The sequence below is a fragment of the Nyctereutes procyonoides genome, unplaced genomic scaffold (genome assembly GCF_905146905.1).
Source record: "Nyctereutes procyonoides isolate TBG_1078 unplaced genomic scaffold, NYPRO_anot_genome, whole genome shotgun sequence".
NCBI classification, from domain to species: domain Eukaryota; kingdom Metazoa; phylum Chordata; class Mammalia; order Carnivora; family Canidae; genus Nyctereutes; species Nyctereutes procyonoides.
The window spans coordinates 26,938,731-26,951,516 of NW_026575043.1; the positions used below are offsets into that span (position 1 = coordinate 26,938,731).

At 46.6% G+C, this 12,786-nt stretch overlaps 1 protein-coding gene across 3 annotated transcripts in view; it reads left to right on the plus strand.

Moving 5' to 3' along the window:
- The window catches only part of RNLS (renalase, FAD dependent amine oxidase), a 243,598-nt gene that overhangs the window by 24,974 nt on the left and 205,838 nt on the right, over positions 1–12,786 (plus strand). The window lies entirely within an intron of this gene.

Here is a 12,786-nt window from a genome sequence, read left to right on the forward strand (position 1 = left end):
TTCTTCCTCCATAAAATGAGACCGTTGACTCCCAGGTCTCCGGTGATCCTTCTCTATGTAAAACGTAGTCTGCAATCCAATCTGAAGTGAATCTGCAGAAAGGCAGTTGTGTGTGTGTGTGTGTGTGTGTGTGTAAAACCACTGCTGGAAACGCAAGTTCCTTGAATGTGACTTGATAGGACGGAGATGTTGGAAAGTGGGTTTATCAAATGTTCAAGTGGGCGAGGGAGAGGGAAATATTTCATCGTTGTTGACAAACACCTTGGTTAACAAGCTTGCACCTTTCTTGAATTCATTAGGTTTTGGGGGAGGAAAGAACAAGACTGCTCATATTCAAACCAAGATGCAAAAAAAAAAAAAAAAAAATGAGGGCACCTGGCGGTTTGGTTGATGAAGCTTCTGACTCTTGATTTTGGCTCATGTCAGGATCGTAAGGTGGAGCCCACGTCGCGCTGTGCACCAGGCGTGGAGCCTGCTTGAGGTTCTCTCCCTGTGCCCCTCCCCATCCCTGCTCTCTCTGTCCGAAGAAATAAAAGATGGTTAACTTCTTTCTTTCTTTTTTAAAGATTTATTTATTTATTTATTTATTTATTTATTTATTATTTATTTATTTATGAGAGAGAGGGGGGGGGAGGGGCAGAGACACAGGAGGAGGGAGAAGCAGGCTCCATGCCGGGAGCCTGACGTGGGACTCGATCCCGGGACTCCAGGATCACGCCCTGGGCCAAAGGCAGGTGCCAAACCGCTGAGCCCCCCAGGGATCCCCAACTTCTTTCTTTTATCCTCTAAGCTCGTGTTCCTGGAGTCTTACTCTAGCTCTCTCACCTTCTGCTATTCCACTGCCCCAAATAATATTTGTGGAATGAGCGGATTATGGATTGAGTGACGAGATGCCCCATGTACCGGATTACATGCTGCGGATGGCTGTGGGAGAGAGAGCCAGGCTTCCTCACCTTGGCCTCCACTGTCCCACCACCTACTAAGGTACAGGTGGTCTGTTGAGCGAAGACAAATCAGTTACCAAAAAGGAAAAGGATTTTCCTCTCAGCCTGCTCCCTCACAGAACTCTCATTAAAGAAAAGCAAGTGGCTGTATATTTGATGGCGAGCTGAATGATTTTTTTTGGGGGGGGTTTACAAACACAGAATAAATAAGCTTTATTTCTATAAAGCAGGTCTACTTGTACAATAGAGCCTCTGAATGGAAGATAGCAGGAATTTGGGAAGATTTTTCCATTTACCAAAAAATAATCTAAAGCAATGATTAAACATAGCAACCAGGGCACCTGGGTGGCTCAAGGGTTGAGCATCTGCGTTCGGCTTAGGTCATGACCCCGGGGTCCCAGGATCTAGTCCACATCGGGCTCCCTGCATGGAGCCTGCTTCTCCCTCTGCCTGTGTCTCTGCCTCTCTGCCTCTCTCTGGGTCTCTCATGAATAAATAAAAAAAATATTAAAAAATATATAGCAACAACCGAAAGACAAGGACGTTTGTGGATTGTGTGTGGCTGAGTGGGTAGGTGGGTAGGAGTGGGTGTGAGCACGGATAGGACACTGGAGGAGGAGTGGAATTTCAAGACACGGGTGTGTCTATTCTGAAGCACCTCATGGGCTTAACAGTGAGTCGCATAGTAGAGAGTTTCAGTATTAGTTGTTTTAAATCTGATAATGTTTTATATGTGGAGAAGTCCAAAAACTGGTTTTTAGCTTGTGAGTATACCAGAAAAAAAGAAAAAGGGATCAAAGTACTTCTTTTTCTGGGCCTCGATGTCTAAGGTTCTTTTTAAATGATTTTTTTTTTAAGATTTTATTTACTTATTCATGATAGACACACACACACAGAGAGAGAGAGAGGCAGAGACACAGGCAGAGGGAGAAGCAGGCTCCATGCAGGGAGCCCGACGTGGGACTCGATCCCGGGACTCCAGGATCACACCCTGGGCCAAAGGCAGGCACCAAACTGCTGAGCCACGCAGGGATCCCCTATGTCTAAGGTTCTTGATGCAAGAAACGTTCGCTGATTTTTCAAAGCGGCTGGTCTGTGGGACCCACACTGGCTCCAGGGGGTCCCCGCCGAGGCCTTCCTCCCACCCCGCCCTTCCCTGCGCTCTTGCTCCCTTCCCTTTATCTTCTGAAACAAAAATATTTTTTTCCTTTCCTCTTTCGGAGCTCATATTATGGAACCAATGTCAAATCACGAGCAAACTGGATACGTCTCCAATTTATATTTACAGGTATCGGGCAGTGTTTTCTGCTTTGCTATCCTTGGGGCCAAGTTTCAGGGATGGGGCAGCGGGAAGGCAGTGGGTATGGAAGGAGCCCCGCATGGCCCGGGGGCCTGTGTGCGTGTGAGTGTGGCCCGGGCCCCGCGGCTGGTTCCCAGCCGGCCTGTGTCCACATGGCTGTGCTGGCTGGCGGCCTGTGATGCAGGCGGCCCTGGAGCAGGCCCGGCTTCCTGGCAGGCTCGGGTCTGCACGTGGGGGAGGGGGGTGCTCATAGTAGCCACGGTGGGGGAGGCTCGGTGGCTCATGACGCTGGCAGCCCTGGAGCAGGCCCGGCTTCCTGGCAGGCTCGGGCCTGCATGTCGGAGGCAGGGGGCGGGGGGAGTCGCTCCCACCCTGCCGGAGGAGGCGGCTGCCGATGTCACTGCCGCAGGAGGAGAGAAGGTGCGGTTGGCCTGCGTGGCGAGAGGGCAGCCTGCCTGTGCTCCGATGATGCCCAGGCAGGCCACCCGGGCCTCCGGCCACTGCACCTCGCGTCGCAGACGTGTGTCCCACTCCCGGAGCCCGGGCGGCAGCACCGGCAGAGGGGCCTTTGTGGACACGGCCGAGGCTGGAGGGGCGGCAGGCATCTGGGCCGTGTGGGCCCCACAAGGCCCAGAGGTGGAGGAGAAGGGATGCCGGGCCGGTGCAGGGCCTCCTGCCCGGGGGGAGGTGCACGGGTCCGAGCCCCCTGAGGCCCCCGCACGGCTTCGGGACGCCAGGCGTCAGTCCCCTGGACCCGTCTCCGATGTGCAGGTCCCTGCCCGTGGCCCTGGGAGACCCCTGCCCGTGGTGACCTGTCACAGCCCCTCGAGGCAACTCCTATTCCCGGGAATTGCTTCCACTAGGAACGGTGGCTTTCGGGAAGCTCACTCCCGCATCTGAGAGCGCGGAGCGGTGGGGACAGGACTGTGACCCAGGAATCCGAGGCACCCGGGGGCTCCCGCCGCCTGCTGTCCGGGCATCCCGGGAGGATCTCTGCCGCCTCACGGGCCTGCGAAGCCGGGTCCCGATCTGCTGCCCGGTCTTAGGAGCTTCGGAGCAACTTACGTGCTGTGACCTACGAGTTTACCCAGGCCTTCTGATGAGGCCGTGCCTTGATTTCATTTTGCTTTGTTTTCCGGTGGAAGGGCCAGCACCTCCACGGAGGGCTGCTCGGGGCCTTCCCGTTACTGCGAAAGCCAAAATTGCCTGAAAGTCTCAAAACGCTGGTAGTTTGGAAGTATATGCACTTGCACCGAGATAAAAATCTATCTTATCTGCGATTAATTTCACTTAGCATGTTGCAGGGATGTGTCCGTCAGTACGCTTTGAAAGACCCCACTAATTATTTGAAGAGAAATGTGCCTTCCAAATTCATGAGGTTCCAGGAAGCCCACCAGAGCTGCCATGCAGATGCCAGGCAAGCGCCTTTCCATCTGCTTCCTCCCGGAGCTCAGTGACCTGGGGTTTGGAATATGCCCTTCATGCTGGGTGCCCTCACACGTCCACGTGACAGGGGAAGACAATTTTTTTAAAAAGATTTATTTATTTATTCATTCATTCATTCATTCATTCATTCATTCTTGAGAGACAGAAAGAGAGAGAGAGGCAGAGACACAGGCAGAGGGAGAAGCAGGCTCCATGCAGGGAGCCCAATGCGAGACTCGATCCCGGGACCCCAGGGTCACACTCTGGGCCAAAGGCAGATGCTCAACCGCTGTTCCACCCAGGGATCCAAGATGGAAGACTTGAACTAAAGACGTCATGTCACTGAAGATTGTCTCAAGGGGCTGATGCCCCATTTAGGACCATTGCTTCCGAATAATGAAGTGAAAAAGCCACCACTCACCTGTCCTCGGCCCTTCCTCCCTGGAGCCCCCCTGTGGGCGCACACACAGCGGTTTAGTGCAGCTACTGTGGACCAGAGACAGTCCCCCCAGGCCCTTCCTCGTCCCATACGTGCTGCAGCCTGTTGTCTAACCGTCGTCTTGGTTTCTTAGTAAGAAACCAACTTAGGATTTGAAAGTTCTTGTCATCCTTGAAGTGACATTGTTGGATTTTCTCACGTTACGCAGAGGTTTTATTTAGCCCGCATGATGATAAGCGTATGGCTAGTTAAGAAGGATTGGTAACATTTCTTGCCTGGAAAATTTCTTGTTTGATCATCGACATACGATGTCCGTTTTCTGAATCATGGGTTAGATTATAACATTTCTATTCGCCCCCAACATAAAGCCGATAATCGACTATTTCTTTTTTAATTGACTATTTTTAACCTCTATTGTTATCAGAAGGGTTTTTTCAGTGGCGTTGTTCATTGACGTGCTCATTCTTTCGTATATGAAAGTAGGAAAAATAAACAGGTCTCTGCAATAAGCACAAGGGGACAGCTTAATTCTCTTAATTGTGCTTGACATAAATCAGTGAACTCTGTATTTGAGCTGTTCCGTTTTTAAAGTCACCATTATTTATTTTAGAATTTTCATTTTTGGTTCAAGTAGGTGAAAAGATCAGCAAAGCAACTCAAAATGGATGAAAGATCTAAGTGTGAGACAAGATTCCATCCAAATCCTAGAGGAGAACACAGGCAACACCCTTTTTGAACTCGGCCACATAACTTCTTGCAAGATACATCCATGAAGGCAAAAGAAACAAAAGCAAAAATGAACTCTTGGGACTTCATCAAGATAAGAAGCTTTTGCACAGCAAAGGATACAGTCAACAAAACTCAAAGACAACCTACAGAATGGGAGAAGATATTTGCAAATGACGTATCAGATAAAGGGCTAGTTTCCAAAATCTATAAAGAACTTATTAAACTCAACACCAAAGAAACAAACAATCCAATCATGAAATGGGCAAAAGACATGAAGAGAAATCTCACAGAGGAAGACATAGACATGGCCAACATGCACATGAGAAAATGCTCTGCATCACTTGTCATCAGGGAAATACAAATCAAAACCACAATGAGATACCACCTCACACCAGTGAGAATGGGGAAAATTAACAAGGCAGGAAACCACAAATGTTGGAGAGGATGCGGAGAAAAGGGAACCCTCTTACACTGTTGGTGGGAATGTGAACTGGTGCAGCCACTCTGGAAAACTGTGTGGAGGTTCCTCAAAGAGTTAAAAACAGACCTGCCCTACGACCCAGCAATTGCACTGTAGGGGATTTACCCCAAAGATACAGATGCAATGAAACGCCGGGACACCTGCACCCCGATGTTTCTAGCAGCCATGTCCACAATAGCCAGACTGTGGAAGGAGCCTCAGTGTCCATCGAAAGATGAATGGGTAAAGAAGATGTGGTTTATGTATACAATGGAATATTCCTCAGCCATTAGAAACGACAAATACCCTCCATTTGCTTCAACGTGGACGGAACTGGAGGGTATTATGCTGAGTGAAGTAAGTCAGTCGGAGAAGGACAAACTTTATATATTCTCATTCATTTGGGGAATATAAATAATAGTGAAAGGGAATAGAGGGGAAGGGAGAAGAAATGGGTAGGAAATATCAGAAAGGGAGACAGAACATAAAGACTCCGAACTCTGGGAAACGAACTAGGGGTGGTGGAAGGGGAGGAGGGCAGGGGGTGGGGGTGACTGGGTGACGGGCACTGAGGGGGGCACTTGACGGGATGAGCACTGGGTGTTATTCTGTATGTTGGCAAATTGAACACCGATAAAAAATAAATTTATTATTAAAAAATAAAAAAAATAAAATGTTGAGAATAGGCAACAATGCCAGACTACTTCTCTGCATTTACAAATGACTTGACAATAAGGTAAATATAGAAAGCGAGTATAGAGTTTTATCTATTAATAGGGATAGGCCTTCGGTAGTCAGATGTACTCACGATAGTTAGAGATTGTGCAGGTTTGGATATTTGTTTTCATCCTTGATGTGAAAGTAATTATAGAATTCTCCTGTCATTAAAATATGCCAATACCGAACACGTTCTGCATTCTTTATAATTACTTTTCAGTAGCACTGTACATGCCAGACATGCATTTTTTCCCCCAATACCGCCACACACTTAGGACTGTTCATTTCACATGAACATATATGTAATTTTTAATTTAGTGATTATTTGTGAGATCAATGGTGATTCAAAATCTTGGAATACCCTAGAGTGATTATCTTAGTTGACTTTTATTGTTCATTAGTGCTACCGGTAAAATGTTGTTATTGAAAATTTCCAATTAGAGTACGTACGTTTGGATATTTTTCCCTGAAATGGCAAGTTTCACACTGTTGCTAATTAGAGATCCGTGTAGAGAGATACATCATGGCACAAACTGACAAAAAAAAAAAAAAAAAAAAAAAAAAAAAAAGGGAGGGGAAAAAAAAAAGGTATCTTTTGACAAAATGAACTGCCTGGGAACTTTCTCGTCAGCTCATTAGCACGAAGAGCCATAATGCAGTATTGTGCTGCTCCATTTATATTGAGTCCATGTGGTTATTTTTTTTGCCTTTTTACTAAAGTCTTTCTCTAGTTAAGTTCTGGGTCAGTAAAAAAAAAAAAAGTTCTGGGTCAGTTCTCTAGGAAAATGAAGATAAAAAATCCGGGCTAAGACCCAGGGACCTTCTTAGGGGTTTGCTGCATTGGAAGCACGTGGTCTTGCCGAATGGCTGCGAAGCTGTGCATCCAGAGCAGAGGCCGCCGTCCTCCAGCAGCGGCCAAGCAGGACTCCCTGGGGTTGCCGGGCCGCAGACCCGGGATGCGGACTCCGCATCCCGCACGTATGACACGAGCAGCATATACCATCTTTCCAACTTTTTTTTTTTTTTTGGTCCAACTTTTATTTAAAAAAAAAATCGAAAACAAATGAAACCTGCTTCTATGCAAGAGCATCCTTTCCGGCGTGGTATTTCCTGCCTCTGGCATGAAAGGATCCTGCAGGTCGCCGGTCACCCTCGTACGTGAGGACGTGTCCTCACGGTTGGACGTGGCTCAGCAGCTGTGCTGTTTCCTCAGACTGCGGCAGTAGGACGTCCCCGCGTCGCCGGGCATTGTCTCTGCTGCACTTGGCGCTCGCTTTAAACTGAAGTCGTGTGTGGGATGTCAGCACAGAGGAACCCTAGGAGGGATCCTTGGACTCAGCACCAGGCAGGTGGGGTGGCCGGGCAGCCACAGGTGTTTCACGCTCAGAATCCGTGGAGCTGCCCTACAGCGGCCGGGGAACTACCGGAGCACGCGGGGAGGCCGAGGACGGGCGCCGGCGGTGGAGACTGGCCAGTCGTGGTCCTTCCACCTGGTAGAAGCTGGAGGTGGGCGAAACCAGGGTGCACCAGACTGCACTCGTCTCTGCCACAGACAGTCAGAAAGGACAGAAATAGGAGCACTCAGGGGCTCAGAGCCACATGGAGCGGCTGCCTTCGGGTCAGGGCGTGACCCCGAGGTCCCGGGATCGAGTCCCGCGTCGGGCTCCCCACAGGAGCCTGTTTCTCCCTCAGCCTGGGTCTCTGCCTCTCAGTCTGGGTCCCTCATGAATAAATAAATAAAATCTTAAAAAAGAAAGGACAGAAATACGCAGCCATTTGCCCTTTTTTATTCCATTTGGTACTTTTAAATGAAGCAAACACAAGATATAGAGAAATCCTATTTCTCCAAATGAAAAAAGAGAAAGAAAAAACGAGGAGTAACTAACACTCACATAGTGCTTCCTATCAACCAGGTCCTCTCTGAATATTTTAAATATATTAACTAATTTAATTCTAGCATCATCATCCTCACATTATTGTCCCCGTTTTTGTGATGAAACTGAAATACAGAGAGGTTAAGGAGTTCGCCCAAGGTCGCAGGGGTGGGAAGTGACCGGGCCTGCGCAAGGACTTCCCCCCCCAGGCTGCCTGGATACACCCTGTGCCGTATGGTTGTGCCTTGTGTTTGTCAGACTTAATGGAAAACACATATTTTGAGGACAGCGTTGGCTGAGGAGTCATGACTATTAATATCCATGACTTTATCCCAACAGAAACAGAGCTCTTCTGGTGTCTCAGACACATGCTTTTTGGTCATTTGGATTTCATGTGTTCAGTCGACTGCTAAGACCTATTTTAGGAACCGGTTCTCGTGTAGACCAGCTTGTTGGAACCCAGGGGTCAAAGATGCCTTCCATTGTCATTTGGACCCATTCACGGTCTTTGCATTTTGCTATGATTAATTTACGAATATTGTATAAGGTGTGTGAAGTATGGTTATGTGTATGTAGTTCTTTTAACGGACTGTTCCGTTAAATAAGCATCTTTGCTCATTTTAGGCTTGCTTTTCCAGAGGCATTTCGTCTACTATTGTGTTTCTATTAACTAGACGTGATTTTCTTTTTAAGACTTATTTATTTGTCTTGGATGTGGGGGGGTGCATAGGGGGAGAAAGAGAGAGACTCTCAAGCAGACTCCATGAACACAGCCCAACGCAGGGCTCGATCTCATGACCCTGAAATCTCGACATGAGCTGAAGTCAAGAGTTGGGTGCTAATTGACTGGGCCACTCAGGAGGCCCCAGACATAATTCTTAAAAGATAATTTAGATTGTACTGGGCAACCACCAGACAACCCATGGGTCCATCTAAATTTAAAATATATAATAAGGAAGTATGGAGTGGCACTGGAGAAGCTTCAGAAGAAGATGGAGAATTTCCAGATAACCGATTTTAGTTTGGATTTTTTTTTTTTTGTAGTATTGAAGTGAATTTCTTTACAATACGATTTTACTGTTTCTAAGTAGTCTCCACACCCAACATGGAGCTTGAATTCACAGCCCCGAGATCAAAAGTCACATGCTCTTTGCTCTTTGTCCTGAGCCAGCCAGGCACTCCTTTCACATGTGCAGGTTTTCATTTTTCCTTTTAGTCGTCGGCGTCTGAAGTGAGACTTCTGCTTTTAGTCGTCGGTGTCTGCTTGGCAAGTGAGAAGAGCGAGGCCCCAGGCAACACCCAGGGGAGAAATGATCGAGGGGTGGGGAGGTAGGGGAGGGGAAAGGGCAGGTGACAGAGGTCAGGGCGGGGGGGCCACTGGCCGCCACATGCGGTCCTCCTCCCATGAGGAGTTAGGCTGGAAATACTCAGCAAGGGATTGTATCTGAGGCTTGAGGACAAAGGGGAGAAGCGTGGAGAAGTGGAAATGCACAGGTTGGGGTCAAGGGAAATAAACCCACCTCTTTTAAAAGCTCAGTTCAAATTGAACACCGATAAAAAATAAATTTATGAAAAAGCACAGTTCAAAAAAAATAAATAAAAATAAAATTAAAAAAATAAAAATAATAAAAATAAATAAAAGCACAGTTGAAGAATACTCTACCTGGAGTCATCTGTTTCGCCAACTAGGCCTTGCCTCACTTTGGGGTAACCGTCCTCATCGTCGTGTGCTGGGAAAGGGATGGTTTTCTATCACTCAAGGGAGAGATACTCGCAAGTCCTAGGAGTGCCCTGAGCATTTTTATTATATTTTGTGATTACAGTTGGAGATGCTGCTTATCTTATTTCTTGTAAAACTCCGAGGGAAGCCTTCCAAGGACTTTACTGCTCTTGGGTCTCTCCGTAATCAAACATGCTTCTTCAGCAGTAATTTTAGCATCTATTATCGCGCCTGAGCCGCTGGCAGCCGGGCAGCCTCACAGCTTTGACATCACTTGTGGTTTGCAGACCGTCCTGCAGCGCTGTCTCGTGCTCCTGATAATAGGTTCTAAATGCGCCGCTGATTTATGCTGCCTGGAACTGTCCAATCTCTTCCTAGCAATTGAATTTGGCAAATTAATCATTTAACCTTTTCCGCCCCATGCTCGGGCCTCATTGGGAGGTCATTGGTGTCATACCAAGTAAGACTCCGCATTGACAGAAGAAGTTTCTGCTGCAGTTGTGACTGTCACCCCCTCTGGAGGATGTGCATGTTGTGATTCAGATGAGGAAGCAAAAGCAAATAAAAGCGTATTTTCCCAGGTGCCCCGAGCCCACTGTAGAACTGAAAAGGGAGATTCGCGTTCCTCGTTTCCAGTCAGGAGCTTGGCTCCGTGGGCTTTCTTTTCTTCTCACCAGAGCTCCTGTGCCTACAGCGCAGTATAATGATGCTTAAATTCAGCCTCACACTGAAGTTCTCAGAGCCGATTCCAAGCTGCTGGGTTTAAGGACTTGGGTGGGAGAGGGGGGTCTGCGTTCCTCTGACGTGCTAGCTCTCCATTTGCTGTAACCTTGAACTTTTATATCACAGGGATCTCTCTTTAATCAGGCCTGGTGATTAAGCAGAAACTTAGTGGATGGAGACTCTGCATGACTGGTCCCCCAGGCAAAATGCAAAAGTGTCTCTTCCCCCTTTGCTCCTTGCACCCCCACCTCTCAGAAAAGCCTCATCGAGTCCTTGGAATGGGCTGTGCACAGTTGTATTTAATGCCCTCAGTCCCCCAGGCCCGCTGCCCCTCAGACCTCCATGTCTCCATCTTCGCCAGATAGACACTTGGGTCACTGAGGCTTCCTCTGCCATAAAGAATCTTCAAATAGGGGCATCTGAGTGGCTCAGCCAGTGGCTTTGGTTTCAGCTCAGGTCATGGTCTCAGGGTGTGAGATCGAGCCCCTGTAGGGTTCTGCAGTCAGCGGGGAGTCTGCTTGGGATTCTCTCCCTCCTTCTCTTCCTCCCTCCCCTCTTATGCTCTGTATCTAAAATAAATAAGTAAATAAATAATCTTTTTTTAAAAAAACCTTCAAATAAACATCATCAGCAGGCGGTCCTTGTTAGTTCCCTGCGTTGACTCAAAGTGGCGCAAGGATATTTCTCTTTGCCCCAGGGATCAATTTGACCCAAACTTAGATTGGACCAGAATATAGAGATATAAGTTAGAAGGTTAACAAAGGAGGTGTTGTTAGGGTCAGTTGTCTTCTCTAGCTTAAGAAAGTTAGAATTCTTTTCTTTGACAAACATAATTTTCCTGCCTTGATTTCCTGTGCACGGTAGTACAATGTGTTCTTAAGACTAATTCTTGGAACAGTCTAGAAGGTTCATGTGCTTCTTATTTTGTTGCTACTTGTTGAAGGCCAAAGGGGTTGAATGTGTCAGATGCATTGGGTCATTTGCCTAACACTCTACATATTTAATAAAAAAGGGTATGTAGAAATTCAAGGATATGTTTCATCTTGTTTCAGCATTTAATTTCAGATCATGGCCAAGTACCTGTTTTCATTGAGAAAAGCAAGAATCTGCCAAAAGTCAACATGAAGCAAATGAATTACATCATGGTGAAAGAGTTAAGACTTGTATACACATTGCTCCATTCAGTTGTTATCAGAGTAGCTTTGTTTTTAAAAATTATTACGCTTTTTGTTGCAATCTAGAAAACTTTTAGAGAATTTAATGTATTGACTTACATTGCATTCTGAAACTGCTCACAGAGTATAAATATTTCCTTTCTATTTTATAGAAATGCTCATGCAGTTTACAGAGTTAGCCAGCCTGATTGTGGGGGAGAATGCTCTGAGGCTGAACTACATTACAACGCTGTAGTAACTAAACCAGTATAGTATTGGCATAAAAGCAAACATATAGAGGGATGCCCAGTGGCTCAGTGGTTGGGCATCTGCCTTTGGCCCAGGGCGTGACCCCGGAGTCCCGGGATCGAGTCCGTCAGGCTCCCCACAAGGAGCCTGCTTCTCTTTCTGCCTGCGTCTCTGCCTCTCTGTGTCTCTTATGAATAAATAAGTAAAATCTTAAACAAAAAAAAAAACAACCCAGACATATAGATCAATGGAACAGGGTAGAGAGCCCAGAAATAAACTCACACATATACAGTCAATTAATTTGTGACAAAGGAGCTAAGGATATACAATGGGGAGAGGACAGTTTTTGAAATAAAAGGGTGTTGGGAAAACTGGACAGCCACATGTAAAAGAATGAAACTAGATCACTCTCTTACCCCATGCACAAAAAAGTAATTCAAAATAGATTAAAGACTTGAACATAAGACCTGAAACCATAAAACTCCTAGGAGAAAACGTAAGTGGTGAGCTCCTTGACATAGGCCTTGGTGATGATTTTTTTTAATCTGATACCAAAAGCAAAAGCAAGAAAAGCAAAAATCACCAGATGGGAATACATCATACTAAAAAGCTTCTGCACAACAAAGGAAATAATAAAAAAAAATGCAAAAGCAACCTACTAAATGGGAGAAAATATTTGCAAGTCATGTATCTGATAATAGGTCAATATCCAGCATACATAAAGGGCTTATATAACTCAATAACAACAGAAAATTCAATTTAAAAATGGGGGGATCCCTGGGTGGCTCAGTGGTATAGCGCCTGCCTTTGGCCCAGGGCGCGATCCTGGAGTCCCGGGATCGAGTCCCATGTTGGGCTCCCTGCATGGAGCCTGCTTCTCCCTCCTCCTGTGTCTCTGCCTCTCTCTCTCTCTCTCTCTCTCTCTCTCCTCTCTCTCTCTCTCTCTCTCTCTCTCTATGTCTATCATAAATAAATAAATAAATAAATAAATAAATAATAAATAAATCTTTAAAAAAATGGGCAGAAGCTCTAAATAGATATTTTTCCAGAGA